Here is a 24886-nt window from a genome sequence, read left to right on the forward strand (position 1 = left end):
ACCTGGTCTCCCCTGTTTATTGTCGCAGCTCTTTACAATACAGCGAACGCCCATGATTGTAAACTTTGCATTTACTATCTAGTAATTGCTGACTCTATTACTCCAACTCTGAGCGAACTCTCTGCTCCTCACCACGGCGCTTCTCGGGTGCTGCGCTAATCACTCCGCCCAAGTAGCAGTGCTTCGCCTTCTGAGAAAATAGTTCCCAGTATTTAAACGTTTAAAAAATGGCTGTGTCTCATATGGCCTTGTTATTTGTACACACTGTGACTATACAAATCACAACATGTAAATAGGAAAATGTTGGCGTTATTTTGTCACTTATTGGGATTAGTATGCTAGCTGTATCCATTTACATCCAGTCTTTGTGCTAAGCTAGGCTAGCGGTGGGTGCGTCAAACAGACTTACAGCACGCACGGAGATGAAAAAGGTATGTATGGACTTATCTAACTCTGGGGGATACGGTGAATAAGCTAAAGACCCAAAAAGTCGAAGTGTTCCTTTAAGAATCAGTCTTACGCCCGTTTCACACATACTCCGTTTGCAGTGCGTATGCGGTGCGTATTTTTTTCTGTACCCATGTTAACAGGTTAAGCCGCCTTTCCACTGCGCACGACATTCGCATTCGATTGTCGCATTTCGCCCCCTGGTGTCAGTCGCACGGAACTTTGAAATTGGTCGTGATGCAACCGTTACCCTCGGCTATTCACAATGGTCAAATTAATGATTTTAATGAATGTAATGCATGCATGAATGTATCCACACAAAACAAATGACCCTCAATACATCTTATATATAAAAAACAGTCGATTTTATAGAGCTAATCAATATAAATATTGATTTAATATGATACAAATATTTTTTTCAGCCATAATTAACCGTCATTTTGCAGGAATAGCGTTTACATTAAAGTATTAAAATATTTTGATTAGAATACATCACATCCGGTCGACCGGTCGCATACGGTCTAGCCGCAGAAGTTCAGATATTTCAACGCATCCGAAGCTCAAATCGGATCCGAAATTTCCGCATACGCATATGATCGGAACTCCCCGCAGCTCCCGTACGTCTCTCCATAGGAAATGAATGACTTCCGGTCCGACGGCTGTCGTTTGTCGTTTGCAGTGGAAAGGCGGCTTAAAGCTTTCACACTGCATGCGGATGCGGTCCGTCGATCCGTTCCAGTTGCGGTGCATATACAGCAGTGCAGCGATCGTTTCCGCACCGAGTCTATTTTTGCTGTGCTGCACGCGCTGAAATAAAGTGACAGCGCATGTTTCGTGGTCAAAAAGAACACAGATTGACCTGAAAATGTAGTAATTTCACCATAAATGCGATTAATTAAATAAAATGTAGTAATCTCACCATAAATGTTTTTAATTAAATACTACTTTTTTTTCACTTTAAGACCGGGGTAGAGCAAGGAAAGCTACAATTTACCTCAACAAGGCGACATAATGAACAACACTTGTCTCATTCGTGGAGGTGGAAAAACAAGTTCTTTGTGACATGCAATATTTATTGTATTAAAATTTAAATGAAAAAGAAAAGGCATGAGAGTCGGCTGTTTTTGTCAATTTTAAGTTTTAATTTAAAATGTTTGCGGTTTAATATAAGTACATGGTTAAATATTTGACCACTTGCTTGAGCAACTTAATATAAGTAGAAGTAATGCATTGAATAATAGGCTGACGTAGTTTATATTGTGTTTAAACGTGCATACGTCTATTATAGAGTGTATGTGTACAAAGAGCATCGCAATGCTGAGACGTTAAGACCGGCATAAATCAAGGGAAAATACAATTTACTTCAACAAGTCAACATAATGAACACACTCGTCTCATTCGTGGAGGTGGAAAAACAAGTTCTTTGTGACATGCAAGATTTATTGTATAAAGATTTAAATTATGCAAAAGAAAGGGTAAGTCTGCAGTTTTTGTCAATTTTAAGTTTTAATTTAAAAAGTAGGCTATGTGATTTTAATATAAGTACATGGTAAAATATTTTACCACTTGCTTGAGCAACTTAATATATAATTATATAAGTAATGCATTTAATAATATGTTGTTTAAATTGTGTTTAAACGTGAATACGTCTTTTAAAGAGTGTATATGTGTACAAAGAGAATCGCAATGCTGACAAAAAACTATTTTTAAATAAAAGTTGCTGATAACTTATAAATATAAATAAATTTGAAATACAAATAGTGAGTATGTATTTGTGGTATAGCCCACAGCAGCGGATCAGTTACGCACTGCAAACGCAGCATATGTGAAAGCACTATTGCGCGTGCTGCTCGATCCTGCACTGCAACACGCACCGCATACGCACTGCACTGCACACGGAGTATGTGTGAAACGGGCGTTAGACTTTGCTGATAGTTGATTTTAGCTTCCTTATAAAAATCTCTAGTACTTTTAGACAAGTCCTACTTCTTACTTAGAATTTTATGACACTCAAGTCAGAAATTAAGACTATTATTAAGAGCTATAGTTTTATACATGTCTTGTAGCCTGGCTAACGTCTTCTAGCCTGGGAAAATGTTCATTTTCTCGTCTTTGAGGCGTGGTTTACGAATGCCCAGAGCCGTTTATTGGGCGCTACGAATGTCTATCAAATGCGCCTGTACGTAGCTCATAGCCAATCGTTTCAATTATACCAGATGACGTATGTAGAGCAACAGAAATTCGACGAGGAAGAAGACGAAATAAACTTGCGTTCTAAACTACTTAGGACACTATCTAAGGCTGCATCGAAAGGTAACTTCGCGTTTGATGCCATGTTGGATCCATAGATATAAACAAACTGCTTTGTTGTGTCGCATAAATGTCGTCATTGTCTTGCTGCTCCCTCCCCGTTCTGTGATTGGTTCCCTTTTTGAGGGGAAAATCTAGTCCATGGTGTCCAGGCTGCCTAGCAGCGTGAATAAAATCGCGCAGCTCTCAAGGCAGCATGGGGAAACCCAGGCTACATGTCTTCATCACTTTATAAAAAGCAAGCAAAACAAAACGACAAATGTTTACTTTCACAGGCCATCATGTATTTGCGACCTTGCAGCTGGAATTTCTTAAGTGAGAACGAGAAGTTTAAATATTACAGGCTTCCGTACGTTGTCGACCCGCAGTGTCTTCTGGGATTTTTAACTGTTTGATTCTCTCAAGTCTGCATTCGATGCATCCTCTATCAAGAACACATCCAGGTACTATCATGCATCCTCTGTACTTGCGTTCTTGAGTATTGGAATTGAACTTAAATGGTTGATGATGATGTATATGCGAACCATAGACTGATGCGAACACAAGGACGCAATATCGCTTAAGAATGCATATTGAGAAACGGCCACAGACTTAGAGTATATAAGTGAAATAGACTGATACTTGCTCACAGCATCTCTAGAATGGAAGAAAACACTGATGCCCTGGCCTTCAGTCACACTTAACTTAACTTAACTATTACAGTAACTTTAACTATTGAGTTCATTTGAAGTGCAAATACACTTTGGCTGCTAATGAGGTGGATACGGGTAAGGTTAGGGACAGGTTTCACTGTATTGTGAGGTTTAAGTGTGAGTTAAGGTGTAACAGAGGGGTCAACAGTATAATTATAGATGTAATTACAGCTGTAATATAAAAAAAAAAAAAATTTATATATAAGTACAATGGCCCTCATTTATCAATCTTGCGTAGAAACGGGCGTATATGTTGGCGTAAGATTATGCTTACACTCCTCTCATCGCCTGATTTATGAAGCTGTGCGTACCTTTGAAATCCAGGTGTACGCAATACCTGCCCTTGATAAATGCCGCGGCTGAAAACGATCGTCATTAGAATAACACGCCCCTATATATTCAAGTCTCCGCTTCCCCCACGCCCTCATTTTACGCCATGGACACACGGAAGACGGCAAAGAAGAGAAACTTCTTTGAGAAAGAGAAAGCGAAACCAGGGAAGTGGAAAGAAACAAAATTGATTTCTAGATTTTTATTATTAATGACACTTATTGTTATTTAGAAGAAGAATGTCGTTATTATTATTATTTGTATTATTAGGCTATTATTATTTAAAAGAAGAATGTCATTTTTATTATTTTGTCAGTCTGAATAATTTTGTTGGTCATTGAAAGCCTTTCATTACTGAAGCCAGTCCGTGCACACCTGCCGGGCCTAACCCTGGCCTAACCATCGTTTCAAAGAATAGTACAACGGCGAGCGCGTCGAGTATAAACGCCTCGTCCGTTTGGGGAGGTGCGCGCGCAGTCTGTGGAGACTCGCGCTGCGGAGCCAGGCGAAAGTATTTAACAAGGCTTGAAACGTCAGGTAAAGCGCACAGGCTCGCAACTGAAGGAATACATATGCCTACAAATCAAATGCTTTGGTAAAGTCACACAACTTAAACATTGAAGTCCATGTTGCACAAAAATAAACACTGAAGTTTATAATTAGCCTACTATGTTGTTTTTTTTTTTTTTTTTACAGTGGGTCATAATATATCATATCTTTTAGTTTGTCAGTGCGTTTTGTGGTGTTAGGAATTGTTTTTCTGCGCATTCCCGCACTCAAAACGTGCGTACACCACCTCCTGAGCTGGCGTAGGATTTGAGCGTGCCGTACGCCAACGTTCATATTGATAAATCTCAAAGTCACCGTGGTTTTGGGTGTACGCCAGGTGTACGCTGGGAATTTGGTGTACGCACTTTTGATAAATGAGGGCCATTGTGAAATATGTATGTACAAAATAAGGGCTTTGTATCAAAAATAATAATTTAATTTAATGTTAGAGCACAGTATGTAAAAAAGTGGGACCAAAACTTTTCTGAGCTCCTCAAAAACAATACTCTGCTCTGTTCCATCATATACTTCAGTCTGGAACTCTACAAACATAGCAGAGTGACACAAACAGCTATACATGCAAGTGATGTTATACTATATACTAGCACTCTTGGAATGCCGTTGGCCAATCAAATTAGAGACCTGTAACTAAATAACAGCGCATGGGATAACATTTACTTACCTAATCTGTATATCAGTTGCAGCAAAATACTGTCTCTACTTACAGTGTCATTTTAAAAGGTATACCTTTGTACTGTATTTACCCCTAAAGGGTGCATATTAGTACCTTATAAGTACATATTATTACCTAAAGTGTAGAGATTGGTACCTGAATGGTACTTAGTATCTTTTGAAAGGGTACCAGTATACAATGTCAGGAAGTAGTGAAAAAAATAAAATAATAATGTGTGTGCACTAACTTAGATGGGTTAAATGCAGAGGAACAATTTAAAGAATAGGTCACGTCCCCCCCTTCACATCACTTTACCTTACTTGTACCTTATTTATTAAAGGGTGCATTTCAATACCTGAAAGCTACATATTACTACACATATTACTATGTACATATTACATATTACTACATAGTGTGCATACTGTATTAGTAGCTAAATGGTAGTACCGTTTGAAAGGGCACGACTCCAGTGACAGAGTTTGCACAGATTTCCCTTTGAGTGTACAATGTCAGAAATGAATAAGTTAAAGGCATGTATGCATAATATAACTTTTTTGGGGGTCCTATAATTTGCTTGATGCAAAATAATTTTCAATTACAGGTTTTTTTTTCTTTTTTTTTCCGGGTGCGATTAGAGCATGCCTCAGTGAAAATCACCTAAAAATGTTATGCCTTAAGGAAGGACTACACTATGCAACTTTTATAATTTGAATATATTTTAAAACATTAGCCATCATATACTTGCGGTTTTTTGAATGTTACAGAGACAATCTGGGACTCATACACTAAACAATTGAGGATCAAGCACTACACTTCCAGATGCAACAAATTCACACAGAAATGTGCACCATTGGAATCAGTCTGAAAAAACAAACAAAAATAAAATAAAAATAAAAACATCATACAGTTGATTTTCAGTGAAATACTTCAATTTCGACTGCAAAATATCTGCACACTGGCTATGACTCGTTCAGACTGCACATCGGGGGGAAAATCTGTGCAAAAGTTGTGGAGTTTATTCTAGCCTTTAGGTGTGGAAAGTTGGCTGGAGTTTTTACTTTTAATTCAGAAAGTAATCTATTTTCCCTGTGTTATAAATGTTAACTGATGATGTGTCAAAGCACTAATTTCAAGAGGAAAATATAGCCTCATCTCCATGGTTACACTGTCTCAGATGCACAAACTGATTTTAACAATGCGTGTGAGTGTCAATGGATATTACGCCCATCCATTTTTAACCCAATTAATCGGAGCATAAGAAGCGGGAATAAAATATGTCCAAAAGGGAAGTCCAAAGAAAGACTGTGGCCGTCTCCTCCAGCTGTAAAGGACATAATGATACTTACTAGTGACATTTGTTACAATCCAACTGGATCAACCTTCTAAAATTCCTGGCGAAAGAGACGTGGATTTTTCAATTACAGAGCAAGTCTTTTTGTCCTTCACTGGGAGCTTTTTAAAAACGATTTCCTTTTAAATGCAATGTAATCAGTGCACGGTAAAGCGAGCCCGCTCATGTGAAAATGTGACAAAATTTATCACTCCCTGATGTTTGGTACTCCCACAACACAGTTTTCAATAGTGCCTTCATCAAATTCCCTGCCATAATTCATTTTTAAACTCCCATTAACTCTAGCGCCTGACACACATTTCCAACAGCAACCATAGCAACCCACGTTAAGTTTTTCAAATCAATGTTGACAAATTGCTGTTAAAGTTTCACACAATAGAAGAAGTGTTACTTTTTCTGTCAGTCTTTGTCTCAGGCAATGTCCTCCTCTGATCACACTCTGTGTTTGTTGTATCCGTGGTGTTTTGCGAGGGTTGTCCCCCTCTTTGAAACTACACTGTCAACATCTCCCTCCGCATTGTTTACTGTGGTTTGCATGTTTCTCGCCTCAACCCACTTTACTGATGCACGTGCACAACGGCGTCTTTTGAAGTAGCTACTGGCCAATGTCCCGGTCATCCAATCTCAAGCCATATATCAGAACTCATTTGACACTAGATAAAACCACAAACAGTTCTCTCCTCTCACGCTCTTTGTTCTAATACAATCTCCCATCTTGGCAGATGCAAATATTTTCAGGCATTTGTAAGTGATACTGTAACGACTTCATGAATGCTGATGCTTCAGGAGAATATTGTAAGCGCTCCGTTGAGACAAACGGATCTTTCAGTGAAAATGTTTTTGGAGATGCTCTGTGGAGGGGTGAGGCCTACCTCTTTTTGTAAATTTTCTTTCGCCAACGTCATTCCACTGCAGTTATGTTAATCTCAGTATTACAAAACAACTCTTCTGTAACTCTTTTGTACGAGTATGCTAACTCTTTCTCCGCCAAAAACTGAATTTTCTGTTATTTGTGAGAAAACTCTTCCCCGCCAAACACGAAATTTTCTGTGTTTCCGTGTTTTCACTGTTATACAGCCGATCCTGACCTCCCTGGGGCCCTAAGCAAAATTCTGTTAAGGGGCCCTCCTACCTGACCCATATGAGCCATTGCCACACAGTCACACCTGACACCCCAGTGCTCCCACTACAGTCCTCCCTCCTTTAACTAGTACTAATGAAAATGTAATTCCTGATATCAGAAATAGACATATTTTATATTAATATCAAGAATTCACATTTTAAATAGTACAAAATTAATTATTGATATCAAAAATGCATCCTGCGAATGAATAAAAGCTAAAAATGGCTTGCCATAGCATGTCACTGTGTTTTAAACGATAAAAGCAATACTTGATACTTGATGGTTATTATTTACTGAGGGATGTGCATCCATATTGACCAGTATGTCCAGCCAATTAACATTTTAAATGCAATACATTGCTTTCCATCTTACTTTATTGCAGAGTTGTAAATAAGCTGTCTTGGAGACTAGATAATCATTGTCTTGTTTTAAAAGTATGTGCACCTATAATGAGGAGTGCCATCATGCCCATATTGTACTGGTCCCCACAGATTATAAAGGAAAGTGCGCGTTTCATTTCGTACACGCGCATATGAACGCATGTTAACGCGCGACGTGTTTATCTTTTCCGAGCTGCAGTTTATAAACAAACACCGTTGCCTTTGTCGTTTATCAAACGTAATAAATAGATCATTCTCCAATTTATTTATTTTTTTTTTGTCAGGCACAAAGTCACAGAACACAGCTCTGGAAGTGGCTGGCATTAGCAAGCAAGACACAGAAAGACCAAAAGATGCACTGCTGCTATAGGTTAGACAGAGTAGAGATGCACATCAACTTAACTGTACTGTTCTTTGCTGACATCAAACTTGGAGAGGAGAGAACACAAGTCTACCAACTACTTGCTGTTCCCGCAATTCACTCTCATGGTGTTTTTGACACGAGGGGGAGGCGGGGCCTTGAGTAATTTGCGGGGCCCCACGCAACTTGCATAGAGTGCGTATAGGGCTGATCGGCTCTGGCGTTCTGACACATCATCTTCTGAACTACTACTACTTCTACTCCATATACTGTACGTTTTGATCATCGTTCTGAATCCGATCCAGATCTTTGACAAAAACGGTTTTGGTTTAAAAGCAGAGGGTCTGTTCTTTATTTTGATATAGGCCTTATTGCATGTTCAGATATTCAAACATCAAAATATTCTGCCTGAATGTTTTTGTGAAAATGATCAAAAACGCTGGCGCTGGCTGGCTGGCTGGCTGGCAAAAAAAAATGCTGGCGGGGAAAGAGTTAATGAGTTTGCTATAGCTTTAGTCTGAAGATAAACCAAAACAGTTAGATAACCAAAACAGAGCATAGGCTACACGTGACAGTATAAGGGAAAGTGTACATTAGTTTATACCAGAGTCTGTCTGAATACTTGATTCAGATTTGCTGAATCAATGCGGTGCATTGAAACCGTGTAATGCACAGGATGTTCCTATCAGTTTAATCACTGTTCTATATTAATGCATTGCCTTCACTGAAGCACATGCACACAGAAACATTCAGGACAGGAACTTTTTGTCAACAGTGGCTCGCCACTTTTAGGAATTAAATAGCTTTGTAACCAAATCACTACATTATATTTCTCAGCCAAGAGGTGGTAAAGTTTGCTGTTTGGAAGTAATTAAACTCACAGCTTCACTATTAGTAGAGAGACGTTGCACAGATGCAGTCAGATTTTGTGCTGCAAACTTCAATAACAGCTTTATCTTTGTCAGTTCTGGCAGGTGGTCATGCTTTAAGCTGCACGTTGTGCATTACAGTTGTGTAATGCATATCTAGTTGTGGATTATCCCTTACATATTATTCATGTTAAATGGTCCTTTTTTGTAGTACAAATATACAATGTAGTCTCAGTTAAAATCATAAAAAGTCATAAAAGCTCCAGGTATAATTTTAAATGTTTTGTGGAGTATAGCATGTCACACCGCAAGACATGTAGACTTTCCAAAAAGTTTGCATGTCAACTAGCCTATATATAGTTTTAACCTTCAGCTTTCTTTTTGGAAAAATGCATGTTGAGCAGTATGTAATTTTAACCACTCTGTATGTGTAAATTGCCAGCTTTAGATGTGTAATTGGCAGCGTTTTGAACTTCTAATTCAACCCAGACCACAATCATTCAATAGAACACACAATGACGCAGCTCTTAACTGTGTTTAATATAAGCGGGTCATTTTCTTCCACTGGAGACTGGTGCTGTACCAGCAGGTTCTTATTAATTTTTTTCCCCTTGCCATATACAGAAACATAACTGTAAGGAACTGCCTGCAGTAGGTCCGCATTAGTTCCCACTGCAGTGTTCATTTCACAATGTTGCTGAATTGTTTTCGGCAGGTTTTTGTGGTTATTTGTTTGTGGAGGATTGATTAATGTCTTAAGATGGTTAACTCTCTGACCCTTGACCCTGTATTGTGACCTCTGCTTTTCTGTGGGTGTTTAGATAGACAACAAGAGAGCTGTCATTTCCAATGCAAAATTGATTATTGTCTTTTCACATAGTTACTTCTGTAGAACCACCATAATATTGTGATGGTGATTTTTACATGGGTGAGAACCACTCATACTTTCTGTAGTTTGTTTAGTTTAGTGCCATGCCTTCATACTTTTTTTAGGAGACATGCTATTTTTATGATCAAATTCTCAGATAAAATCTTTGGTTTGACCTTTGTTTTTGCTGTCCTGATGGCTTGGTTTCTCACAGAGAAATATTAATCTGGATATGACCGATGCACTTATAGAGTGCTATAGTTAGCCTCCACTATTTTTGTCTTGAGAAATTTCACCACCCTGAGTTTTTTTCATACAAAATGAAGTCTTATGAACTAATACTAAAGCTTTGATCATTTTATCAAAAGAAACATTGTGTTCACTGAGTTTGGATGGAATTGCATTTATCGTACCCACGTGTTGAAAGAAAATGTCTTCCCTTGGCATTTGAGACTTGGCCAATCAGAACAAGGAATTTCTCTGATATCCAAAAGGCCAATTATGCCCCTTTGCAGCATGCAACAGTCCCAATGGTCCCTAAAATTAGACCCCAGAAATTGCATTGCAACAGAGGCCCAGTTTTTTGCCCAAAGTAATATTAGCTACCAGAAATGTATTAATGTCCAGAAATGTGTATAATTTGTAAATTGTACGTTAACCTGCTACATTTCTCCATGTTTTCTCTGGATTGTCTCACACTTCAACACATGTCATTAGCCCCTTCACACAGCAATCCCGTTAAATTACCGTAAAATTGCCAGAACAACTTTACTAGTAAATTCAAAAATGTGCTGTTCACACAAGCAACAGTGTTCTGGCTTTTTACTGGTAACAGACTATTCACACATCAGTTCCAAAATACCGGTAAACTTTGTGATGATGTTATTAACCAGAAGTTTTTGCCTTGTTCCTGAAGAGGGCTAGTTATTTTACTAGTTATCAACTGTTGTTGACAACCCTAGGGTTAGGGTTAGGGACAACCCACCCAAACCCTAACCCATCTCTTCATCCACCTGGACAAGGAGAAGCACTTTAGTTTCGGTATCATTTTGAAGACATTTGTAAACAGTGCTGAGTAAACGCATGTGCGTCATCATTTTATGAATGGTCCTGAGCCGTTGCTCTTTCGAAGGCTTCTGATTGGCCCAAATCACTTCTTACGTCAGCGTAAGAAGACCTCATATGTGCAAAATACTGTTAATCTTCATTCCGCGTTCACACAGCGCATATACTGGTCATTTACTGCTAATGTTACAACTTCACTTTCAAGTAAATTGCTGGAACCAATTTACTGTATATTTGAAAAGGTCCTGTTCACACATGATCTGTTACCGTCATTTACCAGTAAAAACTGTATGTGTGAAATGGGCTTTTGTACAACAAGTTGCTTCTTTCAGTTTCGATCACACAAGCAGATTAAATAAAACTTTGGTTGTGACAACCTGATTTTTTTAAGGGTAAATTTGGTTATTAGGATGCCATTGACACACCTATAAATAACTGAACTAAGTGTGTACAGAAGACAGAAGTGGATTAAGCACTCAAAAATGGAGTGACAATTGTATTTTAATCAAACCCCAATCAATTTAATAGAATCCCCTAAATTATCATACTTTTTGTGTATAGACGATGTGTGAAAACTAGCTGTTTGCTTAATGAAACTGCTATTGTTACAGATTTTATCTAGAGTAATTTGATTGTTGGCATTTCTGTAAATAATTGAACAGTAATAAGCACTAAGAGAAATGAGAACCCTATTTAGCTGCAGTGTGTATGTGGCCAGTGACTATTAAATCCAGCACATCAACACCCAGTGTCACATGAGACCAATTGAGCCATCTCGCACAGCTTAGGTCTAAGTGATGAAAGTAATGAAATAATAGTTCTTAACCCATTTGTGGCCAAATTTTTCTGAATGGTTTCATGCATATAGTCGTGTTAATAGTATTATTATTTTTTTTCGTATTTGATTATTTGAATCGTATTATTTGCCGGTGGGCAAATATGTTGTATGCCCTCAATGTCAAATATGAATAGGAGGAGAACATTTGGCATCAATCTCAAAATAACTGCTTTCAACAGATCAATCTTTAAATTTATTATGTATAAAAGTCGAAGAACATTTGATGCGAACCCAAAAAAGCTGCATCTAGCTTATAATCTCTTGAATATGAAAACACAACAAACAACAAATCCATTTGTCTTAAAGTGGTGGAACATAGTGCAGAACAAAGTGCAGCCATAACAGGGCATTGTGTATCTAAAAGTTAAATGAAAATAAATAAATACAAATAAATAGAATGAAGAAGAAATTCTATCTATATAACAAAAACAAATAACAAATTGGCAAATAACAAAAATAACAGTGCATACAGACAATTTATGAACAGTTGAGATGTCATTTAAAGGTTTAAGTTATGTTCATGCACTAAACAAGACCAATAACCTTGATTTATTAACCTATTAACACATCCTCCATTTTCCCATGATATGTACTTACAAGGCATTTGCCCACAGGCAACTATAGTTGAAAAAAAAAGTATACTATATAAAGTATACTTTACTACTGTATACTACTAAAAAAGTATACAAAAAACTATAGATCTCTTGTAAGATTTGTTTTGTTTGGATGATTGTAGAGACCTTCATGATTATGTATGTATATATGTGTATATATATATATATATATATATATATATTTATGTGTGTGTGTGTGTGTGTGTGTGTGTGTGTGTGTGTGTGTGTGTGTGTGTGTGTGTGTGTGTGTGTGTGTGTGTGTCAACAAAAATTACTTATTAGTAACATGAAAATTACCTTTCTTTGGGAGGGTTTGCCTTCACCATGCTTCCTGGAAGTAGGAGTAGGAAGTTGTCAGCCTCATGTGACAGGAAGGAAGTGAATACCTATTTTTTATTCTTGAAATCCTTTATTTGCTTGTTTGCTTGCATGTCATTGAGACATAAAACATGGATAACATCTAGAAAAATACTTACAAAAGGAAAATGACAACTACACTGCGGCAACTATAGTTGCCGGTGGGCTTAAATGGGTTTTAATAACTAGTGTGAAATCATGATGTACTTTGAAATGAAGGATGTGGCTAAGAGGGTCTCATTAGGAATAAATATCATGTAAATGTCCTGAAATGGACTTTAGCTTTTGGTTGTGTAATAGAGTCCCTCCCGGGCGCCCCATTCTGTCTGAGATTACAGAGAGAGCTGCGTGGGCTTTTCTCTCTCCTGAATGCACCAGAACATGGAATATTTAAAACCGACTTTCTCTGTCTTTGCCAGAGTCTGTTTCTCCACTCTCTTTAGTGCCGCTCTGAAACAGAGAGCAGAATTCCCTCTGATCTGCCATACTGCTGGAACGCACAGCACATTCTGTTGTATTTCGCTCTACTTTCCAGACTTGCAAGTCAGCAGCAAAGTTAGCAAAACACAACACAGGCAGCTCTCTCCTGTGGAGGCCTTGAGTCATGAAGACTATTACAGATGCACGGCAGGATTCTCACTCCCGTTGCTCCGGCGGGAATGATTTTCTCCAGCTGGGTCTCTCTCCTTGTCAACAGCTCATCAGGACACTTCTGTTGTCTCAAACAGAAGACAAGTGGCCCACCTGATATCTGGCCTTGATAGTTGCTAGAAACCGTCTGTCTGTCTATTTGAGTGTCTATCTGACTCCCCGGGTATCGATTCACCTCATTCCCACTGGAACAGCGTGTATTTCCATTATTATAAATAGTTTTTGACTTATTGCAGCCATATGGAATATAACATCACTGGTAGAAAGATGTTAACCTCTAGAGATTTTGCTACACCATTCATACCACAGTAGATTTTCGCAGCTATTAAGGCATGATCCGTGTATGTCTGTATTAGCTTAGTTTTACCGTTTCAGAATTTTGTTTTTAACTGAATTGTTGCATAATAAAGCACTCTTGCTTGTGTGATATTGCTTGACTATGTTTATTTTATGTTATCAATCTAAAAAAACAATTCGTACTGGAGCCATTTAAATCTTGAATTTTGGCGAAGCTTAGGGCTTATGAGCTTATGCTCTCTCGCTGAATTAGAACTTAAAATTAGTGGTTGGTCACAGGCTTAATTGAGAATTGTCGCCATGGGCAAAAATAAAAAACAAAACAACAAAACAACTAGCATAGAACTGAGACATATTGTAATACTGGGTCTTTTGTCTCTTTTTTATGTTGATATCACTCCGCAGTATCATTTGTGAGGTGAAGAAACAATAATATCTCTCTGCGGGGTTGTCAGGTGCTGAGGTGATACAGCCAGCTGTCATTCAGCTTGTCATTAACACTCGCAACTATAACTGAGCACAGAAGTTTCTTCTTTTATATTTATACATACAGTATATATTTCTTATTTTTCTGGCTTCATTCCTATGTGAATAAATGTCCCATAGTTATCCACAGTTACTGCTGCTAGCCCTACATTAAATTAATTGTATGATCACCTTTGAAACTTGGCTAATACCATTTTGCTACAGGTTTATTGTAGTAACAAAAACTATAGTAACTCTATTTTTTTGGCAGAAACTATGGTTACCATGGTACAAGTTTGTGAGGATTACAGAAAACAACTCAAAGCATCATATTGAGTGACATTTTATTCAAGTTCCAATCGCAAGTTTGCTAAAGGGTTTCACATTGTGCATGTTTGAGTACAAGTTCTATTCATTTGTCTTCAAGTATGGTTCATTCATTCTCCTGTAATACTTTTTAATGAGGGAAAATTTGCACATTTATTATCATTTATAATACAGATATGACAGTTGTGGTTCTTGATATACCAATCCAGCCTAACAGTGCTAATCAGCACTCTAGTTGTGATGCCAAAACAGTTGTGACATGCCTAATAACACTCTAGTTGTGACTATTTTATAATATGAAAAAACACCTTGAATTTTAATATATTGCATAATGTGGCATATTTGTTTTTACATTGTTATTATAGTGTAATAGTTTGCATATCAATGCAGGGATAGATTGATATGGCAAAATAATCTAAAATAAAAAATGTAAAAATAAGCCAGTACAGTACATTTCTGTTATGGCTGTTGGCCAAGTATAAGTTTATGTCTTGCTATAAATTAGTCAGAAAACTTCAGTCTCAAAGTCAAATCTGATGTTTATGAAGCAAAATCTGAATTCCTTAGAGGCAACACACAGTCTGTTTTACATCATAACACATCACATCATGAAATATTTATAGTTTTCTTTCGGGTGTGAAATTCTATATCTTGCACCCTGGAGTATATAGTAACACTTCCTCAGGGGTCTCTAGACACGTCTGTCTCCTGCTGTTTATCAGCGTTATCACTTTGATGGATGCTTGCGGTCCTCTCAGCATGACTGGGCATGTTTCAAAAGGCAATGCCTCACTTTTGCTCCTCATGCTCTCTTTGGGAAGCACTGGGTGGGAAAAATTGCTGGAGCATCCAATAGGAAGAAGTTTGGATGCTCAGGTGCTGCGTTGTTCGTCTATATGGGAAATTGAGCCTGTCTGTTGTGTTGCTTGTCGAGCCACTGGTCCTGTAATAAACCGCTGACCTGTAGATGCAGCGTTTCATTTACGCAGAGCCAAATCTTTGAACCTAAACTCTGTAACAGACAGTAGCATGTCAAATATAAATCACTATCACGGCAAAACACACAATTCACTTCATTATCCCCTTCCATCTAAAATAGAATTATTGTATTCCCACTTCACCGATTTCTTATATCTGATCTAAATATTCTTTTCTTTCTTTCTTCTCTTTAATCAGTACAGTAGAGCATCGGTTCCCAACAGGGGGGTCGCGGCCCACAAGGGGGCCTCAGCGAGCTCTGTGGGGGGTCGCGTCATATTTTGAAAAGTTTTGAGCAATTTGCATTAAATAAGAGTCCTTAACTTTTTTCTGTTCAAAATTTATTTAATTAGCGAGTTCATCATGAATCCATTTTCCAAACCGTGTTTTTGTCTTATCCTGAATCACAATGGTACACCTATAATAATAAGTGTTTACATTGGGACTATTTTACACTGATTCGGATCGCTGCCGCTGCGGAGTAGCCCAGTACCTGCGTGACTCGTCATAGACGCACACAGAGAGAGAAGTAGTTCCGGCTACAATGTTCTTCCGAAAGACGCATTATTCTGTTAATAAACGCAAGTTTATTATCGCTCGCTATAGCACCAAAAGCCTAAAAAATAAAGCCTCACATTGATAAAGCCTCACAAACAACATGCAAGTATTGAGGCCCCAGACAGAAGTCATTTAGTAATAGCCTATATTCATTCTTTTTTTACCTACACACAAGTGTGAATACTGATATTTTTGTTATTGCATTTAAAATAGGGCAAATTTATAGGCTACTCCTAGGCTTACTTTTTTAAATTACAAAGAGCCTACTAATGTTTTTGTTATTGTATTATCAATATTATAGGCTATTATTTGTGCATAAACATATCTGTTTATTGTAAACATACCGTTTGTTTGAAAACAACATATTTTGTCATCCTTGCTGCAAGCTTACAAGAGCGATAATATCAATAAATGTGAAGGGGGGCCCTAAAATATTTTCTTGGGAAAAAGGGGGTCTCAGACAAAAAAAGGTTGGGAACCATTGCAGTAGAGTATATTGACGCTGTCAGCCAAAAAACTTGAATCTCTGATTCTTTATATAAATTCAGAATGTTCTCAAAAAATAAATAAATAAATAAATTTGTCGTTCAGTCATAGCCAATTACTGTCTTAAAAATAGCCTATGCATAGCACTTTGTCTTTAATGACATGAGATTTTGACCAAATTACAGAAAAAAACTGAGTGCCCACGTAGCTACAGAAGCATAGTGTGCTCTGATTGGCCAGCTGACCCAGTGCGTTATGATTGGTTGAACACCTCAAGCTTATGTCGGAAATGTAACGCTCTTACCATAATCGCAAGCTTCAGCTTCCAACGCAATTATAAAGACAGATATAGATGAAAAAGCTGATTGATCGGAACATGATACTCATATGTATTTACAGTACACACGCCATGGTTCAGCTGCATGTGACAAACACTGCTAGTGTGAAAGCACAATATGGGTGCATGCTATTTCAGCTCTGCTTGAGTGGCTAGTGTGAAACAGACCTGTAACATTATGTTTGTCATCTTTTCACCACAAGTTAGTGGAGTGGAGAACAGTAGATACTATGTTTGTTAACATAAATCCATTTGTGCACTTTTGTTTGTAAAAACAACAAACAATACTCCGTTACTCTACACTGCACAAAACTCCGCATTTGAACAGTAAATAGCAAATACTTTAACAAATAATAAAAGATACTTACAGGCTCTGATCCAGAAGCGTCAGATTACCTAGCAAAGTTGGATTTTTTTTAAAATAGCCTTTGTGCACAGCCAGCCTTGTACTCTCTCAGGTTAAGGAAACAGTCCTTCGTAAAATGCTCTGCACACACACAAACATTTGGGTTGTACTATTCTGTTACAGTGTAGTAAATAAATCTTAACCACTGATTCCTAATTGCTTTCACTTTCGGAAGGCCAAATAAAGCTTTTGCTTTCGCACAGAAACACACAGTGTCTCACGACATGGCGGCGACAACACTACTACGATACTGAAGCCACGCCTTCTTTCTTTTGCGTATGCATTTGGGTGGCATGATGTAACTGTAACTGTAACTGCAAATATTTCCACCCAGTGACGTAGGTCGGTGAGGGAGAATTCGATTGAGGCGTTTTAGCTCGGCCTGCTTCTGCCTTTTTTTTAGATAGAATAAATCTTTTTGTGGGAGACTTTGAGCTTTGTAACTTTGCAGATCTTTTACATGCACGAACAGTTACATAACACACTAAAGAAAAAAGAAAACATGAAAACGCATCAAATGACTAGGACTGGGTACCGAGCTTGATACTTTTTAGGCACCGACCAAATTTCCTCGTCAACGTCAGTGAGCCAATAAGCGTGCAGCATGATTGACTGTGGCGGGGCATCAAGAAAAAACTTGTTTACGCCTGTTATGCCTAGAGTTGTAGTTCACACGTGAGGCTGTAGTGTGTAAGCGTCCCAACCTCCATAGATGGAAAAAATATGGAAAAGATCAGAAGTGTAGCTACATTTCACCAGACTCAATGGGAACAACGCGAAATGCAATATTTGCAACAAGATAATTGCTGCCAAGACCGGCAACACAACAAATCTGATGAAGCACTTGACAGTGCACAGAATCAATTTAAGAAAGATGCTCTGTCTTTGACCGCAAGAAGAAATGGACTGCGTCACAAATTAACCTAAACTCAGCGTATAGGCTACTTGCTTCACAGACATGAGAAATAGGCATATAGAAAGCTTGAAATGTCTACTTTTAAACAAACCAATTCGAATCAAAAACAAATTCTCTCTGATTATGTAATCCAAATGAAAGATGCATTTCTCTCTATAGGCGCGCGTGCGTTCACTATACTGCGGAGATGACGAGTCAGCAAAGTCAACTTCATCTTTGCAGCCAACACTGACTCAGAAAACACTAGTTTATTATTAAACAATTAAAATGTCTCCTTGCTATTTTTTCCCGACACATTTATAATCATTAGGTTACTTTTGCCAGTGCTTTGCGGCAAGCTTTATGTGTGCTTTGATTGCGATGCATATATTCAGCCCCCCAGTGGCCTATATGAGTCATTGAGTCTAAAAAAAGTAAACAAAATAAAAAAATAAAACCAACGTTTTTTTAGGTAATATGTAATGCAATCTTGTTAAAACGGATTTCAAAAAAGTTTCTTTCAGGAACCGGTATCGAAGTCAAGGTATTGGAATCGATATTGAAAATTTTTTAACGCTACCCAGCCCTACATATGACCCCTTTATTAATATAATGACACATGCAAGTGTCAAACCATAAAGCCACAATAACAACTTTGACAAAATTACTTTTTATTTAACTAAAAAAATAATAATAAATACAGTAGCATTTTTGGAGATACAAGGTTTCCATCCGATAATGACGATATACGGTACATTTGGTACAACATAAACTATATTATCTGTAACATTATTTACCTATCCTGAAATAGGATCATAGTTTAAAAAACAAAAGAAAACATGAAAGCCTGCACACATTGTCCTTCAGGAAAAAAATCTTCAAAAGTCTTCATTCAGAGGCCATGAAAATACAAAAGTGCTCAATGCAGAAAAAGTCAACAGTGCAAAAACAAAATGTTTTTGATATGACATTATAATCAGTGCCTACATAAACCTCAGTGTTTGGTGTGTACTTGCACTTGTAGATGATGGCAACTGAACCTTCACAATATAGTTTTTATCTCCCAATGCCAGTAATCTGGTCTGGCCATATAAAATATGCAATTTCCCACCCTCCAGTGCAGAATGAGACAGGGATTTGGCTTTTCTTTAAAAAACAAGAGTTCATCTCAGGGTAAAGGGTAGCTATGATCAAAGATGTTGCGTGTATTTGGTGAGAGCAGCTGCAAGAAGCGGAGTTATTAATAAGTAATGCTTAATGCTCAAAGCTGGAGATGTTTCGCACAATTCCTCTACTTTGTTAATCTATTTCGTCTCAATGGAGGCCCTTTTGAAAGTTGTAAAAGAGAGAGGAAGAGAGGAAAGGTATCAACCTGGAGTGGGTCTAGCACGATAAACAGGAAACAAAATCGCTAGTGAGAAGGGAAGTGAGGTCAAAGGTTTCATGAGCCCATGAACAGAGTGAGTAACCCTGTCACTGAAGATGGAAAGAGAAACCGAACAGAAAAGAAAGATCCATTATATAAACCAGACAATGGGCCTATCTTGCACCCAGCGCATTTGACTTTGTACACCGACGCATGTATCATTCCTATTTTGCACCCGACGCATAGCAGACTTTTCCCTCCACAGATGCACGGTAAATTAGGGAATGAACTTGCGCTCCCGGGGGGTGGTTCAGCGAAAAGAGGAGGCGTGTTCCGGCGCAAACGTTCCCTGGTGCTATTTTGCAGTTTCAGAAAACAATTCCGCCACAGACCAGGAAAAACCTAGTCTAAAGTCAGTGGCGCGTTATTCAGACACTATTTTAAGGGCGCATGCTTGGCGCATAATGTAGCGTGTGCACAACACGCATACACTTTGCTTCTCTCATCTACACAGGCGCAGGCAGCAGTTTCCATTTTTGCAAACCATAAATAATTACAAGGAAAAATATTACCACACAAGGTAAATCATTGTGGAGTCCATGAAGATGTGAAAAAATAGGCATAAATCTAGCTTACACATTTACCCAAATTATTATACGCCTGTTTAAGTGAAGCTAATTTGGGTGGGTTTCTCCCATCCCCATACAGTGTCACTTCTCTGTCTTTTATGGCCCTGATGAGAACGTTGGTCTCCTTGGCTGTGAACCGCTCCTGGTGTGCGTCTGGCAAATCCGCCGTTAAAATAGCAATATGCCATGGAACAAGCGCACCTGCTTTTAAAGGGAATGTGAGATGACACTCTGATTGGTTTATTTCACGTTACGCCCAAACCACACCTGAGTAATGTAGCTACTTCAGACCAACCCATTTTAGATTTGCATCGGGTGCAAGAGTCATTTATCCCGCCAGTATAATAGCAACAGCGCCCGAGATCCACCCACAAAGTTACTTGCATTTTGCGTTTGATACTTGCGTTTCAGATCGTTAAAATAGGGTCCAATGTGTGCAATGACACTTCTGGGGTTTGTAGTCACAAAGTCAGGCTTACGGATGTAATAAAGCCTGGCATCTGCTCCGTGTTCATCCTCTCGGACAATTAATATGATCCCTGTTGATGGCTAATTTTCAGTATCATGGCATCGGCACGATTCCATAACCAGCTGCGACCACTGGAACAAACTGAAGTCACTTGTTTTTTGGCAAACCCAAACAAGAGGCACACTGACAGTAATATCCCAATCTGTTTGATCAGTGGGAGGAATGCAGTTGACTGGAAACTCCCCAGAAATCCTTCTTCCCATGTGATTGATGTCTCTTTATGGCAGCCCAACACACATTTCTTTTTTTTTTTCTATATTAACAGTAGATTGGCTGCAGATATTAAATGAAATGACAGGATGCTTAGTGCAGCTTTGATGATTACTTTATAATAGTGCTCAAGACATCTCTGATTGTCACCAACGGTTGCAGGAAACACGATGAAGATGAAGATCAGGTGTAACGTCTTTAATAATACACTCAGAAGGTAATACAAAAAAAGATAAACAAATGAAACCAACCGCTATGCGTAAACAAGACCGGACAAAGTATGTGTGTTTGGTGTTGGTCTTTATAGAGGAACTGATGACAGACAGGTGTGGTGATTGCGGAGTGTGCACAGGTAGTGACCAGAGAGGATTATGGGAGTTGTAGTGTGCTTTGCTGACTGGTCTGGTGACTGAGGATTGAGGATTGTGACAATACTCCCAACCTCTCAGAAGGCATGACCTCACGGCTTGAAGAGATGAAGCCGGAGGCTTACAAGGAGGGCGTGGAGATGGTGCAGGGATCCTAAGAGGACAAGGCTAAGGGATGGCGAGAGCAGGCGGCGAAGGAACGGTGACAGACGGATGACAATACTCCGGCCGCGATGATGGTATCTATCTGTCTGATGGCACAGACCCAGACCCCAGAGACGAGTCGAGGGAGGGAGGGAGGAGCCAAGGTAAGGTGACGGCTGACGTCAACTGGGGGACAACCGACAGAGGAGGAGCAGATGGATCCGAGGGCACAGGAGGCCTAGGCGATGCCCTGGTGACAAGCGCCTGAGAAAGGAGCCAGACTGCCCGAGGACTGAGGTGATGCCGGTGTGATGGAGGACTGAGGCATACCCAAAGGAAAGGAGGAGCTTGCTGCAGCCATAAGGGTGGAGGAATGGAGCGTAGCGGAAGATCCGCAAGTCCGTGTCGGAGGTGGTGTGATGATTGACCAAGGGGGAGCAGGTGGGACGAGGGAACCCAGTAGAGTCGAAAGGCCGAGGGTGTCTGGTGGAACCGAGGGTGGGAGGAACCAAGGTGTAGCCGACAGTTCAACGGGCAGAGACGGAGCAAGGTGATCAGAGGCCGGAGGCGGAGCCAAAAGATCCACTCGCTGATGGAGTTTGCTCGACCTGCGGCTCGACGTCAGCATGGCATTTCAGGAGATGGTGAACGGCTGCAAACCTTCAGCAGAGGCGGGGCTGGAGGACTGGCTGAGATGGACGTTTGATGGAAGCAGATGGAAACTTGACAGGGTCAAAGGTAATAGTACATTGTCCATTAAGGTCCTTGTGCTCTCTAGAAACAGTGACGAGGGTTCACAGTTCAAACAGTTAATTCTGCTGTCTAGAAACAGTGATGAAGAACGAGAAATAGGGTGGGAGACGATACCTCCTTACTGAAGTTCATCAAGGCAAGGCAAGGCAAGTTTATTTATATAGCACATTTCATACACAATCGCAATTCAAAGTGCTTTACATAGAAGAAATTGAAATAATAAAAAGAAATAAGAATAATTAAAACAGTTTAGAAAAATAAAATAAAATACAGTACAGTACAGTACAAACAGTCGAACGAACAGTGGCACAGTGCTCATTCAGTAAATGCACAGCTAAACAGATGTGTTTTGAGTCTGGATTTTAATGTGACCACTGTATGAGCACATCTGATCTCTTCTGGGAGCTGGTTCCAGCTGTGGCTGGCATAATAGCTAAAAGCGGACTCGCCATGCTTAGAGTGAACCCTTGGTATTTCTAGCTGATATGATCCTAATGATCTGAGTGATCTGTTGGGTTTATATTCAGTGAGGATATCTGCTATGTATTGAGGTCCTAGGCCATTGAATGATTTATATACCAGTAATAATACTTTAAAATCAATCCTAAATCTAACTGGGAGCCAGTGTAAAGACCTGAGGACTGGTGTGATATGTTCATATTTCCTGGTTCTGCTCAGAATCCTAGCGGCAGCGTTCCGTATGAGCTGCAACTGTCTTATCGTCTTTTTGGGAAGGCCAGTGAGAAGTCTATTACAATAATCCACCCTGCTGGTGATGAAAGCATGAACAAGTTTCTCTAAGTCTTGTCTTGAAACAAAGCATCTAATTCTTGCAATATTTTTTAGATGATAGTATGCTGATTTAGTTATTGCTTTGACATGACTACTGAAACTAAGGTCTGACTCTAGTGTCACACCAAGATTCCTGACGTGATTTTTAGTTGTTTGACCCCTAGAGTGAAGGTATGCGTTCACCTTGAGAACATTTGTTTCCAAATGCAATGACTTCAGTTTTGTCTTTGTTTAACTGAAGAAAGTTTTGGCACATCCAACTGTTGACTTCATCAATGCATTGGCACAGGGAGTCAATGGGGCTGTAATCGTTAGGCGATAGGGCTAAGTACAGCTGTGTCTCGTCTGCATAGCTGTGGTAAGCAATTTGGTTCTTTCTCATTATTTGGCTCATTGGGAGCATATACAGGTTGAACAGGAGTGGCGCAAGAATCGAGCCTTGAGGGACTCCGCATGTCATGGATGTCCACTCAGACTTATGGGGCCCTATTTTAACGATCTGAAATGCAAGTATCAAGCGCGAAACGCAAGTAACTTTGTGGGCGGGTCTTGGGCGCTGTTGCTATTATACCGGCGGGATAAATGACTCTTGCACCCGACGCAAATCTAAAATGGGTTGGTCTGAAGTGGCTTCATTATTCATAGATGTGGTTTGGGCGTAACGTGAAATAAACCAATCAGAGCGACATCTCACATTCCCTTTAAGAGCAGGCGCGCTTGTTCTAAAGCGGATTCCTATTGTAACGGTGGATTTGCCAGGCGCGCGCCAGGAGCGGTTCACAGCTGAGGAGACCGATGTTCTCATCAGGGCCGTAAAACACAGAGAAGTGACGTTGGGGATGGAGAAACACACCCAAATTAACTTCGGTTAAACAGGCGTATGATAATTTGGGTAAATGTGTAAGCTAGATGTATGCTTTTATAATAAACTATCTATCTATCTATCTATCTATCTATCTATCTATCTATCTATCTATCTATCTATCTATCGTAATAATGTATGATTTGCAAAAATGAAAACTGCTGCTTCTGTGTAGATGAGACGATTCAAAGTGTATGCGCGTTGTGCACATTGATTATGGCCAAGCTTGCACCCTTAAAATAGCATCTGAATAACATGCGCAACGCGCCACTGACTTTAAACTAGTTTTTTTCGGTTAGTGGCGGAATTGTTTTCTAAACCTGTAAAATAGCATGAGGGAACGTTTGCGCCGGAACACGCCTCCTTTTTGCGCTGAACCGCCCCTGGGAGCGCAAGTGTATTTCTTAGTTAACCGACGTGCTTCTGTGGAGGGAAAAGTCCGCTGTGTGCGGGTGCAAAATAGGAATGATACATGCGTCGCTGTACAAAGTCAATTGTGCTGGGTGCAAGATAGGGCCCATGGTCTCTTATACTCACATAATAACCTCTCCCATCTAAGTATGACCTGAACCATTTTAGGACTAACCCAGAAAGCCCCACCCAGTTTTCCAGCCTGTCAAGAAGTATGTCGACAGTGTCAAATGCAGCACTGCGGTCGAGTAGTACCAGCACTGATAATTTGCCTGAAACAGTATTAAAGTGAATATTGTTTATTATCTTTATGAGTGCTGTCTCTGTGCTGTGGTGCGGTCGGAAACCAGATTGAAAATTGTCAAAGTATCCATTCGAGCATAAGAATTTGTTCAGCTGATTGAAGACAACTTTTTCAATGATCTTGCCTATGAAAGGAAGATTTGAGATCGGTCTATAGTTGCTTAATATGGTCTTATCCAGATTGCTCTTTTTCAGGAGGGGCTTGACAACTGCAGTTTTCAGTGAGTTTGGAAAACTCCCAGAGAGAAGTGAGGCATTTACCACTTCTAGAAGATCTGCTTCTAAACTGTTT

The 24886-nt window shown here is 39.3% G+C and overlaps 1 protein-coding gene and 1 long non-coding RNA gene across 3 annotated transcripts in view; one reads left to right on the forward strand and one right to left on the reverse strand.

Annotated features, from left to right (window-relative positions):
- Window positions 1-24886, forward strand: part of raraa (retinoic acid receptor, alpha a) — a 197207-nt gene that overhangs the window by 30573 nt on the left and 141748 nt on the right. The gene's annotated exons all lie outside the window — the stretch shown is intronic.
- Window positions 8117-24477, reverse strand: LOC309485459. Its single transcript, XR_014201202.1, has 3 exons — window positions 24156-24477; window positions 17295-24041; window positions 8117-15579 (listed from the first exon to the last, which is right to left on the reverse strand). It is a non-coding gene; the product is annotated as an uncharacterized lncRNA (long non-coding RNA).

The sequence above is a fragment of the Leuciscus leuciscus genome (genome assembly GCF_965113295.1).
Source record: "Leuciscus leuciscus genome assembly, chromosome: 21".
Taxonomy (NCBI): Eukaryota; Metazoa; Chordata; class Actinopteri; order Cypriniformes; family Leuciscidae; genus Leuciscus; species Leuciscus leuciscus.